Below are 12,466 nucleotides of genomic sequence, written 5' to 3'. Positions count from 1 at the left end.
TATAAATATGTAGGCCTACATTGAAAACATACAGAAGAACATTTTTCATGATATATCTACTATTTGTGATATTTTTAATTAATAAACTAACAGTATAATACATATCATAACTAGATTATTAATAAAATTTATTTATCATAGGTTTATTAATCGAAGTCATGTATTGAAGTGTTCATTTACTATAGTCTAAACTTCTATCATTATATTCCTTGTCATTTACACTTATTATCAACAATTTATCTCAATAAATCATTAACATAATTTCACGTCAGGAATCAAAACTTTTATTCACGTTCACACAAAAACTTATTATTCAAAACAATTATTTTCCAATAGTTTTTTCTCAAATGTTTTGTCTCCTTAGCAACTTGAACTTGAACTTTTTATCAGCAACTTGAACTTCGTTTCTTCTTCTTACTACAGTCTGTCCAGACTGCCATGAGCGCTGAAAGATTAAGCCGACCCTCGCTCCCCCACGCGCAGGCACACACGCCCGGCCTACCTGCGCCATTATTATTATTATTATTAGCTTATGGCTTTGAATGGTGGGGAGACCCAAGGGTAGTTCCACCTCGCCGTATATAGTCCAAAGTTCCCTAATGGGAAACCGGACACTAAGGTTATAGTGAGCACAATACTTTAAATTTACCTTCGCCATAGATATACTATGTATACTATGTAGTATACAGGTAGGCAGACCGTCCCTTTACTCACACACACAAACTGAGACTGTGATTGTGTGTGTGAGTAGTAGGAGGGTCGGCCTAATCCTTCAGAGCTCATGCCTGTTAGGACAGAGTATAATTATATTTCTATCACACTTTATTAACTTGTGAACCACTACATCTTTAATGATATAGTCTACAACAATATTCATTTTTTGTTTCAGGCATTTCCTGCTGGGGAGGAGGAGCAAATAAAGCAACTCAAGAATGAAGTTGCATCACTGAAGGAGGAACTTCAGAAGAAGGATTCAATGATGAAATCGTTTTTGAATAAGGAGCAAATTGCTGCATTGCAACAAACACCCAACAAGTGGAGTGCTGAGTCTATCCTTCTAGGCTTGAAGCTTCGATTCAGCCTGGGTGTCAATGGCTACAATTTCCTAAGGGAAACGAAATATCCTCTGCCTTCCATTGCCACTCTGAATCGACACTCAATTGATTCCGATAAGAATCGGAAACGTAAGGCTGAAATGTTTGGAACTTCATCCAAAAAAAGAAAAAAACTGAGTTAGGATATGACCTGTAATATTACTCAATTACTTCTTAACATGTATGAAATCAGGCCTACTTATTTTTATTTATAAAATAGAATTATAGCACCCTTTTTCTGAAAATAATAGGTTAAGAATACAAGTTATGACAACTAGTTTGGTGTGAACACTGAAACTAGTTGTTATAATTTGTATTCTTAATCTATTATTTTATTATTGTCAGAAAAGGGTACTGTAATGCTATTTTATAAATTCTCAGTTACTTATTTTTACTAAAAACAGTTTTCAAATTAGTTTACAATGAAGCTGCAATCTATACTATAGTAAATATTACCATAGTAATATTGAAGATTTACTCAAAGATAATGATATTTTTTATCAAACTGTAGGTTTCAATTTAGGAGAAGTGAGTGAGATAGATGATGTAGTTAACGCTTTCACCTTTCAAATATTTGGAGATTGATAGAACTAGTGGTCCAGATGGTACACCCACTATTTCTTCAAAGAATTGAAGGATGAACTAATTTTGTAATTATATAATTACGGTATATAATTTGTCAATTAGAAACAATCAATTTCCTCTCATCTGGAAATAAGCTATTTATAAATAATGGTACTGATAATTTATAATAATGATACCCATTTATAATAATGGTATTTTCAAAGACTAATATAAATCGGGCAAAGAAAATGAGATCAGTAATTTTAGGCCTGTAATCATTAGTGGAGCTAAAGTCTTTGAAAATATTATATAGAAGTTATTTAAATATACTAAATGTTATTATCAGTTTCAAATATTGTATCAGTTATATCAGTTTCAAACAACATTCAGTTTCAAGATTATTGACTTTTTGAAAAGGTTCTTGAAAGTGTTTAATCAATTGTTATTGAAAGTGATGACTCCGCTATTTATTTATTTATTGGAGAGTGCATACAATAGACTATTATTTTATGTAGACTACTAATAATATGAACCTATGTGAGCGGGGTGTTTGAATTGTTATCGAAGAAAGGTTGCTCTGCTATGTATATATTACATAAATTGTGTAGGTAATAATCTATTGCATTGTTAGGATTTGTTCGAAAATATATTTTTAAAAGAATAAATAAGTATAATACTTGTGTATTGTATAATGAAATTCAATGATAGTTTGCTTACACATTACATCTATCGTTGTATATGTTTCTTGATACATGTGTTTCAAGAATGGAAAGTATCTTAATACTTAATATACTGTATAACTATATACTCTATATGATACTTTTAATATAGTATCTTAATACACTTGTATTAATAAATGATGTCTTAATAGATGAGCATGTAAAGCGCCTAACAGCAGCAAGCTAATTACTTGAATTAATTCAAGTTTTATTTGCATTATTAAAAGTAGGTAGCCTAGTCAATGGATTCGTTATTATTATTATTATTACCTCATGGTTTTATGTCGAAAACATTAATCAAATACTAAAAAATTGTTTTATTAAGAGGTTAATTACAGTAGGCTAATCAACTTGGTTGTCAGTACGGTACGGTATATCCATTTTGATGTTTATGCTTACATAAAATAATATTTGATTGAATAAATTGACAAAACTTGAAGATTTTGCTATAGCCTACTTTGAGTGTTTATTCTACAACCTATTAATTTCCTTTTCTTCTCTCATTTTTACTCTTATACATGAGTTGTTTTGTGAGCATTATTATATTGATTCGTTTTTCATGAGTCAAAGAAACTGGATACGGTACTGTCCCAAATATTTATTACTCTACGTTGAAAGCATTTTCCATTTTATTAATTGCTGATTATCTCAAAACAATATTACATTAATAATTGACAATTATTATAATGTAAACTTACAAACTGTAGGCTACCATACCTATTATGAGGTACCTAATATAGGTAAGTGTTGAAGCTGAGCAGTAGTTTGGTTTATAATATTATCACTAGTTTATAGACTTACTTACAAATTCATGAACTCTATAATGAATATTAGGCCTAATATTGTCTTCAAAAAATACCGATCCTAGTGGCTTAGAAGACTCACTATTAAGCTGCGTTTACACCAAAGTTATTAACAAAATGTTTATTTTTTCTTCCTTATAGATTCTATTAGATTGAACATAACTTATCATACACCTGATGGTCATATGTGTTTGTTAATTTCCGTTGAATCTAATAGAATCTAGAAGGATTAAGTTATTAACATTTTTCAATAACTTTGGTGTAAACGCGGCTTTACAATACACTTGTAAAAGCGAGTCTTCTAAGCTTGTGCAAGCTACAGTAGTACCTATTATAGCCTAGGCCTATAACTTTTTCTCATCCAAAATCGGATTGATATGAATAATTATTTACTGGCCTACTGTGGTATTGGTAATTTTTACATCTAATAATCCATGCAGTAGTGAGTAGACTATTAATTATGATTGATAGAAACTTTTTTCTGAAGACTGTGCCTTTCGAAAACTAATAATGTTGAGGCACAGAGTTGAAGGACTACAGCTGGACTAGTTTTGTACGGTATCGGGTTTTGTTTTATTAAATACAAATAATTCAATTTTGTTCAGAACAATACGTTCATTTCTTGAATGTATCCTTGTTGGAAGAATATTCTCATCAATTTATGAGCCACTTCAGTTCTTCAGTGATGTCAATGTAAATTCTGTCCAAAACCATACAACATAGCGTATACGGATATAATTTGAATTTGGCTCCTTCTTCTGTGACTCAAAATGGCGACTGCGCGTACCTGGTATTTATAGTTCCCTATACATCAGTGGTGTGCTTATGACGTCATAAGGACGGTCAGTTTGCAAGACGGTCAGCTTGCAGGACGGTCAGTTTTCAGGACGGTCACTTTGCAGGTCGGTCAGTTTCCTGGTCGGTCAGTTTGTAACCCCCCATAAACAACAGCTGTGCAGGTGATAATATTCACGTAAAATCGTGTTGATCTATGGAAAAAGAGATGTTGTGTGAAGAATACAGTATAGATGTTTGTGGAGTCGGCACTCAGAATACTCACGCACGGATCATACAGAAATAATCAGGTAGGTTCAGTGAGAAAAGTGGTATGTGAGTCACATCCAATTCAGAAAACAATTGGTAAACACAATAATTTAAAGAAATTCAAGCACTGATATAAACCATGATCTGAACATGACAGGCAGTCCTGCCAACATGAGTCACTTTATATTACAATAATGAAATATTCAATAGGTATTTATTTATTTACAAAAAATACATACATACAGGTATGGGAACAACAGGAATCATAGCCCAAAACTGTTCCCGATTCAACATCACAAAGTTCTTCATAATTATCAAGAAAAAAAAGTTAATGAAAAATTGATAATGATTAAAATTAAGAAATAAACCAATAGGAAATATTAAGAATATGAATAAAAATAAGTACTAATTTAACAAATAAGACAGAATATGATTTATGAATATGAGGAAAACAATAAAACAGAATTTCGTTCCACTCCAAAGAAACACAGTTCAGGGAAGAGAAAAAATCAAAATATGTTATACTATATAATTATGTTGTAACAATTATTAAAAACTACTATCAAGAGACAGGCCAAACAACTGATGCCTCACCGACCACATATAGGTACCAACCCTACTTTGACACGCGCACAATCGAATCAACCAACCCACCAAATATATCCAGACCGACACAGCTCACATTGAATAGGCGCTGCATCCTTTTAATTGATTCATAATAACTGTAGTCCATTCTGCAGAAGGCAATTGTGAATGTATTGCAAGATCTAGCTGTCAATCACGGAACATGGAAATTAATCAATGATAAAAGGGAAGGGCTGTCCACTGCACCATTCACTAGCTTACATAGAAAAGTAATGCCATGCATCCCTTCTAGAAGCCAGCGAATGTAATTGAAATTGTTCTCTGAGACCTGTTACAGAAAAATCAAATGGACATACAATTTTATATTTTATCCAGTATCTATAGGTATCTCAGGAATCTGTTCTGCACTCTTTCAATGTCGTGAGCCGTGCCGGTCCGGTAAGGTGACCAAATCACTGAACCATACTCCAATCCACTGCGCACCAAAGTACTGTACACTCTGATAACAGGAACACTATCTCTGAACTCTCTACACTGCCTACACACAAGTCCCAGAATCTTGAAAGCTTTATTCACGACATGATCAATATGAACATCAAATCTAAAAGCTTCATCAAAAATGATGCCAAGATCATTTGTTGTTTTGCATATCTCCAATTCCTGTCTGGAAATCAAATACTTAACGAATCTATGAAACATGGGTCTGTTTTTCTGGAGTAACTAACTACATAACATTTTTTAATATTCAATTTGAGCTTATTAGAATGACACCATTGAGCCAGATTATTTATATCTTTCTGCAGAGTAGCTTTGTCATTTGCATTTTTCATATGTCTGAATATTTTTACATCATCTGCATAAAGTAATATTCTGGACTCTATTGACTGGGGTAAATCATTTATTAGAAGAAGAAACAGAAGAGGTCCCAGGTTTGATCCCTGAGGAACTCCTGCTGTACATATATACTGTTTGGATTTATGAAACCTCAACTGAACATATTGCTGACGATTAAATAGATAGCTGGCCATGAATTTTACTGCTTTGATAGAGAAGCCGAACTTACTATAAAGTTTTTCCAAAAGTATGTCATGATCAACAGTATCGAATGCCTTGGATAGGTCTGTGTAGACAACGTCCATGCGACCACAATCAGCGAGCACGGAATGTACCTCATGGCTGAATTGCAGCAGATTGGAACAGTCGAGCGACCAGGCATAAAATCATGCTGAGCTTCAGCTATTCCAGACCTGGTGAGCCAGAAAATCCAACCGTGCAACAATACTTCAAAAAACTTTGCTATCACATTGATGATCGAGATAGGACGATAATTCTCAACATTTTCTCTACTGCCAGACTTGAATATTGGAGTCACACGTGCAATCTTCAAAGCATCTGGGAAGGTAGATGTTTTAATAGCCAAGTTGAAAATATATAACAAAGGTTCAGCTAAAATTTCACTGCAACCTTTAATAATATAGGCTAGAATATCATCAGGACCTGTAGACTTCTTGCCATTTTAATTTTTGATAGCAGTTAACACTTCATCCAAAAAGAACTCTGTAAAGCCCCACCCATCGAAGCCATCATTCATCCCTCTACAGTCTAGGATAGAAACAGGATCATATGATGAATTATTATCAGGATAGATGGAAGAGAAGTAGGAACCAAAAGCATCTACAACAGCACCACCAGTACACCTATTACCCTGCCATGAAACCGCTTGAGGTACCTTGGCACCACTTCCCTTTCTTTTACTTTTCACAAACGACCAGAAAAGTTGCAGATTTGTCCTTATATAAGTTTCAAATCTAACCACATAGTTATTGAATTCCCTGCATATATTAGCTTTCAAATCTCTTCGTATCCTCAGAAACTCTCAGAAGCTTCATAATAAACAGACTTCTTTCTTTTTCTGGCCAGTTTGTTCTTTCTCTTCAAGTCATCTATGATTTGCCTAGTAAACCAGGGTGGATATTTAACCTCATTGGATGGCTTCATTTTAGGGATGCACAAATCAAAACATTCTTAAATTTTGTTGTAGAAAAATTTGAGCACCTCATTAACTTCATTATATTGTTTTATATGATTCCAATAGTGACATCAACAAAGTGACAAGTTACCTGCAGTACTGGGGCCTCAAACCAAATCCAAGCAAGACAAGCATAACCTCATTCCATCTGAATAATAAGCAGTCTAATGCAGCTCCCACAGTGAACTTCTGTGGACAGAACTCTCACTTTTCGTGAGCACCTGGGGAAAGTGAAAAAGAAAATAACAACCAGGGTGAAATTGTTGCAGAAGCTAGCTGGATCATCTTGGGGCAGCAGTGCAAACACTCTCAGAACTGCAGCTTTGGCGCTTGTCTACAGTGCTGCAGAGTATGGTGCCCCTGTTTGGATGAGAAGCTGCCATACTCATGTGGTGGACACAGTGCTAAATAGTGCAATGCGCGTGGTCACTGGTTGTTTGATGCCAACAGAAACCAATTGGCTTTCAGTTCTCAGTCACATCCCACCCCCACAACTGAGAAGAGAGGAAATTGCTATAAGAGAGTTGACGAAGATCAGTGCAATGCTAACACTTCCAATACATATGGATCTACATCCAGATTCTCCTGCTGCATTGCGCCTGAAATCCAGAAAGCCAATCTGGCTTTACCCCTATGAAGCAGGATTTGCAAACTCCACAGCACAGAAGTGGTCTGGTATGTGGGAATCTCATCATCATCATCATCCACGGCTCTACAATCCAAAACGGATCTTGGCCTCCTCCAGCAATCGCCTCCATTCTACTCTGTCCATGGCAGCTCGTCTCCAATTTCTTACACCAAGCCTCCTTGTATCTTCAGTGACTGAGTCCATCCATCTCAGTCTTGGTCGACCAGGGCATCTTCTTCCTTCCATGTTGAAATTCATGATTCTTTTAGCCGGATATGAGTCATCAGCTCTTTCAACATGGCCTGCCCACCTGAGTCTCCCTACTCTGATAATAGCCAGTGCATTGGTGTGGCCGTACATATCATACAGATCCCTATTCTTTCTTCTGTGCCACACTCCATCAATTTGCACACAACCTAAAATTCGGCATAGAATCTTTCGTTCGAAAATGTGGGAATCTCAGGAGGTGAAAAATAAAGAGCTTGTGTCTGATCCAGGCAGCAGAGTTCCAGGATTTGAGTTGCCCCGACAGCAGTGGGTTCGCCTAAACAGATTCAGAACTGGCCAGGGAAGATGCCATAAGAATATGCATATTTGGGGATTTGCAGAGTCCCCCAATTGCGAGTGTGGAGAGATTCAAATCATGGACCACATTGTTTCGTCATGTCCATTGTATCATTTTCCTGGAGGGTTGCCTAGATTGCACCTGGCGGATGAGGAGGCTGTGCTCTGGCTGAGGGAGTTGAACGGCATTTGATGTTAATCCGAAAAAAATGATTGTTAGTTGTTAGTTACATGTATATTAATTAATATTTTATGTTATGACAAATCCTCTATTTTTTCTAGGCTCTATTTTTTTTACTCTTGACTTTTGTTGCCCCAACCACTGCGACACCATACGCTTATATATATATATATATATATATATATATATATATATATATATATATATATATATGATTCCAATCATTCCAATTTATATTATATAGTTATACAAAAAAAAATTCCCTTTCTAAAATTGTATTTGAAATTCAAAATATTCTTTTTTGAAGGCTTGGGAAAAGACAGGGATGGAATCTCAATCATTATAAGCAGTGATGGGTTATGGCGATCTTCGGGAACAACAGGCGCCTCCCTTGTAACTGTAGTTTTGCTAAGTTTGTCACATACAACCAAATCAAAAGTACACTGATTGCAATTCAAAATATCATTGCGCGACTCCAAACCCAAGAAGGCCAGAGTATCATTGAGCTGTCTAGCTATGCATGAGCCATTGAAAAGATAATAATTCAATCCAGTAATCTCGGGAATATTAAAGTCGCCAGCAATAATAACATCTGTATCCAATAAGTTGACACTGGCCTCGAGGCAATCAAAATATTTGCGATAGACAGGCAAACGAGCTTCAGGCGGAAAATAGACTGTATTTATGAAATATCTTTTGTTATTAGAAAAATATACAAATACACCTACTGTTTCTAAATATACATTCAAATCAAGAGCGCATGATTCTGCTCGATACTTCTTATTAACTGCTATCAGCACACCCCCTCCATCCAACTTATTGGCAATATAATATTCCATATGTAATGGAATAACTTGAGATATTTCAAATCTCTTTTTTTATAAAACAATAGAAAAATATTTAAGAAGATAAAAATACTTTAAAGTGATAATAAAGTGATATTAATATATATATATATATATATATATATATATATATATAATATATATATATATAATAAAGTGATATTTAGAGTGACATAATATAAAGATGATATTTAAAGTGATTAAAGTAAAAATATATAAATAATACTTTTCACTTCAAGCCTTGCCTCTCGAAAACTATATAAAAAAATCTTACAATCTCCCATTACAACCTTGAAATAGAATTCATGAAATAGAAAAAAAAGTAAAAAAAAAACAGTTATAACAAGTTTTAATCCCCTGAGAGCCCGCCGAAACCGTTCACCCCCATTATCATCTATCTCTCTCTAGAATTATGCCTCATAATAAATAATTTATTATTAAATTAATCAATTATTAAACCTGGTATTTATTTATGCATCGCAAGAAACAGGTCAAGCTACAGACAAGTGTGTATTTAGCTTTGTATAAAGAATAAATAGAGTGTGAAATCAGTTAAATCATAAACAACCGAAATGTTCTATATTCCATGCTGACTGTCACCTCTGAATAATAACAAGAAACATCACAGTATTATTTGTCGCTTTATCTGCCAGATGACGAATCATAGAGATAAACATGCTGAGAACAAAAAGAGATACAGAAGAACGAGCCAATTATCAGCAATTGTTTTTGCCACAGAATAAGAATATACCCTTGTGCCGTGCTATGAATTTAGAAAGTTAATTTGGAATATAGAATTTAGAAGCACACACAATATAACTTAATAAAAGGGATGCTTGATAAACATACCTAGTGCTAGAGAACGGGAATCCAGAAATGACAAGAGAGACAACGAAATAGAGAGAAGACATCAAATATATTGTCACCTCTTACAGTTAAATTCAACAGTTAATAAAACAAGATTAAGTTGCATCATGAAAACCGAAAATAGAATCACTAAATTTAGAATGTTATCTCCAATATAGCTAATTCGATAGTATCCTACTCTGTCTGCTTTACATTGAAAACATCTTAGATTGAATCATGAGAAGCTTAAGAAACTCTTGAAAGTTATCAAAGATATTTCTCAGAAGTTAATCATAAATAACAATAAATATTTTAAAAGAACGATCAGCATAAAATTCAGAAAACTCTTAGAACATTTAGAACACACTTGGAAACTTTTAAAACACTATCAAAATACTATCAAATGTTAATAATATCTATTCTGTATCTTTATAATTATTATGGAAGTTGTGTGTATATTTTTGGCTTCAAAATTTTCTGAAATAACTTAATTTATTCAAAGTTCGGTGATATTAAGTGCAAAATTTGACTATAATTTGGTATTTTAATCATTCTAAATTCAAAATTTCTAGCTAATATATATTCTTGGACAGAACTTTGAACTTTAAATTTCCTCAGTAAGAACATAACCTATTTTTTCGGTTCTTTGGGAACAGAATAGTTTTGGGCTATGCCTGTTGTTCTATCCCGATATTCATATGATTTGTAATTATATCAACGAATAAATAAATGAAAGCAGCAAAGACAAAATATTCCTAAAAAAATCACATTACGGAATTCTACATGGGAAGGCAATTCAAAAATATGTGACATCAAAACGAATTTAGAAAAAAGGTAAGGGTCCTAGAAGCTTCGATTCTCCACAACTTTAAGATGAAAATATCATTTACCAAACATTTATGGACCTTTAAACATTCTATAAGCTAGTTCAACTCTTAATAGTTTAGTAGATTATAGAATATAAATTTAAAGAAAACTGAAATTCCCAGCTGGACCCTTACAGAGAAAATATGGCCTCACATTTCAATGTAAAGATACAACCGAAAATCTACTATTCAAACAAAATAAAAATTTGTAATCTATTAATTCCCAAGTCCTAAATCTCAAAGTTACGATTTAACAAAAAATAGTCTAATTCAGCACGTTTTAATTGATTAAATGGTTCACGTTTTACACTCCCTTTTTGAAAGTCTATAGTCACTAAAACCCATTCTGTCAAATCCGGAGTTCCTGGGACGTTTGTTTAATTTGGAAAAAGTTGTTACCTCAAAGCTGTTTCTTCAATTTGAATCTAGGCTCAGTGATTGAGCTCTACACGTTCAAATGGGACAGGAGACAGCAGACCCCAAGCTTCTAGGACTGCCATCGATTCAGAGGCATCTCAGCGGCTTAAAGACACGTGTTCATGAGACATTCATGAACCCGTACATTGATGGACTCGTACATTGACCGTTGTTAGAATAAAAAAATAAACTAGGATAAAACAAATTAACTTAACTTCAGTTATATCATAAAATCAACATTATTTAGGTTCTTCCTATATGAAATTCAAATACAAAAAAAACTTAAAAATAACAATAGCCATTACTTTTATATCTTGATTTAATTTGAATTTATTGATTTGAATTTATTTGTAGTCAGGATCATTCCCTATATACAAAGAGGTGAGTACATATTTATTCCATATATTCCATAATACAATACTTTAATTCACTAGTTGATGGAATAACTTTTCATTATAAGATCTTTCGAGCATTGTTCTTAGTTTGTTCAGTCTGTTTAAATTATATGATAGGTGTTTCCTTAAGAAACAAGAACGCTTTTCATTAGAATCAGCAAAACAAATACAATCTATATCACAAAATACTAATAGAATTCTTAATAATATACTACAAACATCAGTCAATTTGGATTTGAACAACAGTAATTTAAATTTAGGTTAATAGCTTCATTTTCATAAATAATCTCAAATCAAAAATATCTTAATTCCTTCTAATAGGTAATCTAAATTTCTACAAAACATATATACCGTTCATTTTCTTTCAACATTTATCAGTTTGAATATACAAATACCACCTTCCATTACAAGAGAATCAAAAGAACTAATCTCAATTATTATCCTTAATTATATTACAATAAATACTTTGATGGAAGCTTTCATCGATAATAATTTCCTAAATTATATTATAATCTATAACGTACCTTTAGTAGCGGTTATAGGAGGAAAATTTCCATTGTGAGGTGACAAATTTGATATCCTCTCTCCTTAATTAAAGCATTTACTGAGGCGGAAAAAACTAAAACATGCTATTGGAACAGATGGTTCCACAGCCAAATACTAACAAGCCAAAAGCTGGCATAAAAGCAATGATTAACACATAATACTGAGACTACATTATTCAGTTCTGCTAGCAGCAAAGGACAGATGCTGAATAATACAAAAAACAAATACAATACAAGTCTGAATTAATCTCATAGTACAACTTCTCTCGTCTTGCCGTGGACAGCTGTGAACGGCCTCACTAGATAGGAACCTAACCAACGTTAACTTGTATTGGCAGTTA

The sequence above is a fragment of the Nilaparvata lugens genome, chromosome X (assembly GCF_014356525.2).
Source record: "Nilaparvata lugens isolate BPH chromosome X, ASM1435652v1, whole genome shotgun sequence".
NCBI lineage: Eukaryota > Metazoa > Arthropoda > Insecta > Hemiptera > Delphacidae > Nilaparvata > Nilaparvata lugens.
Note: the sequence above shows the minus strand (reverse complement) of the source record.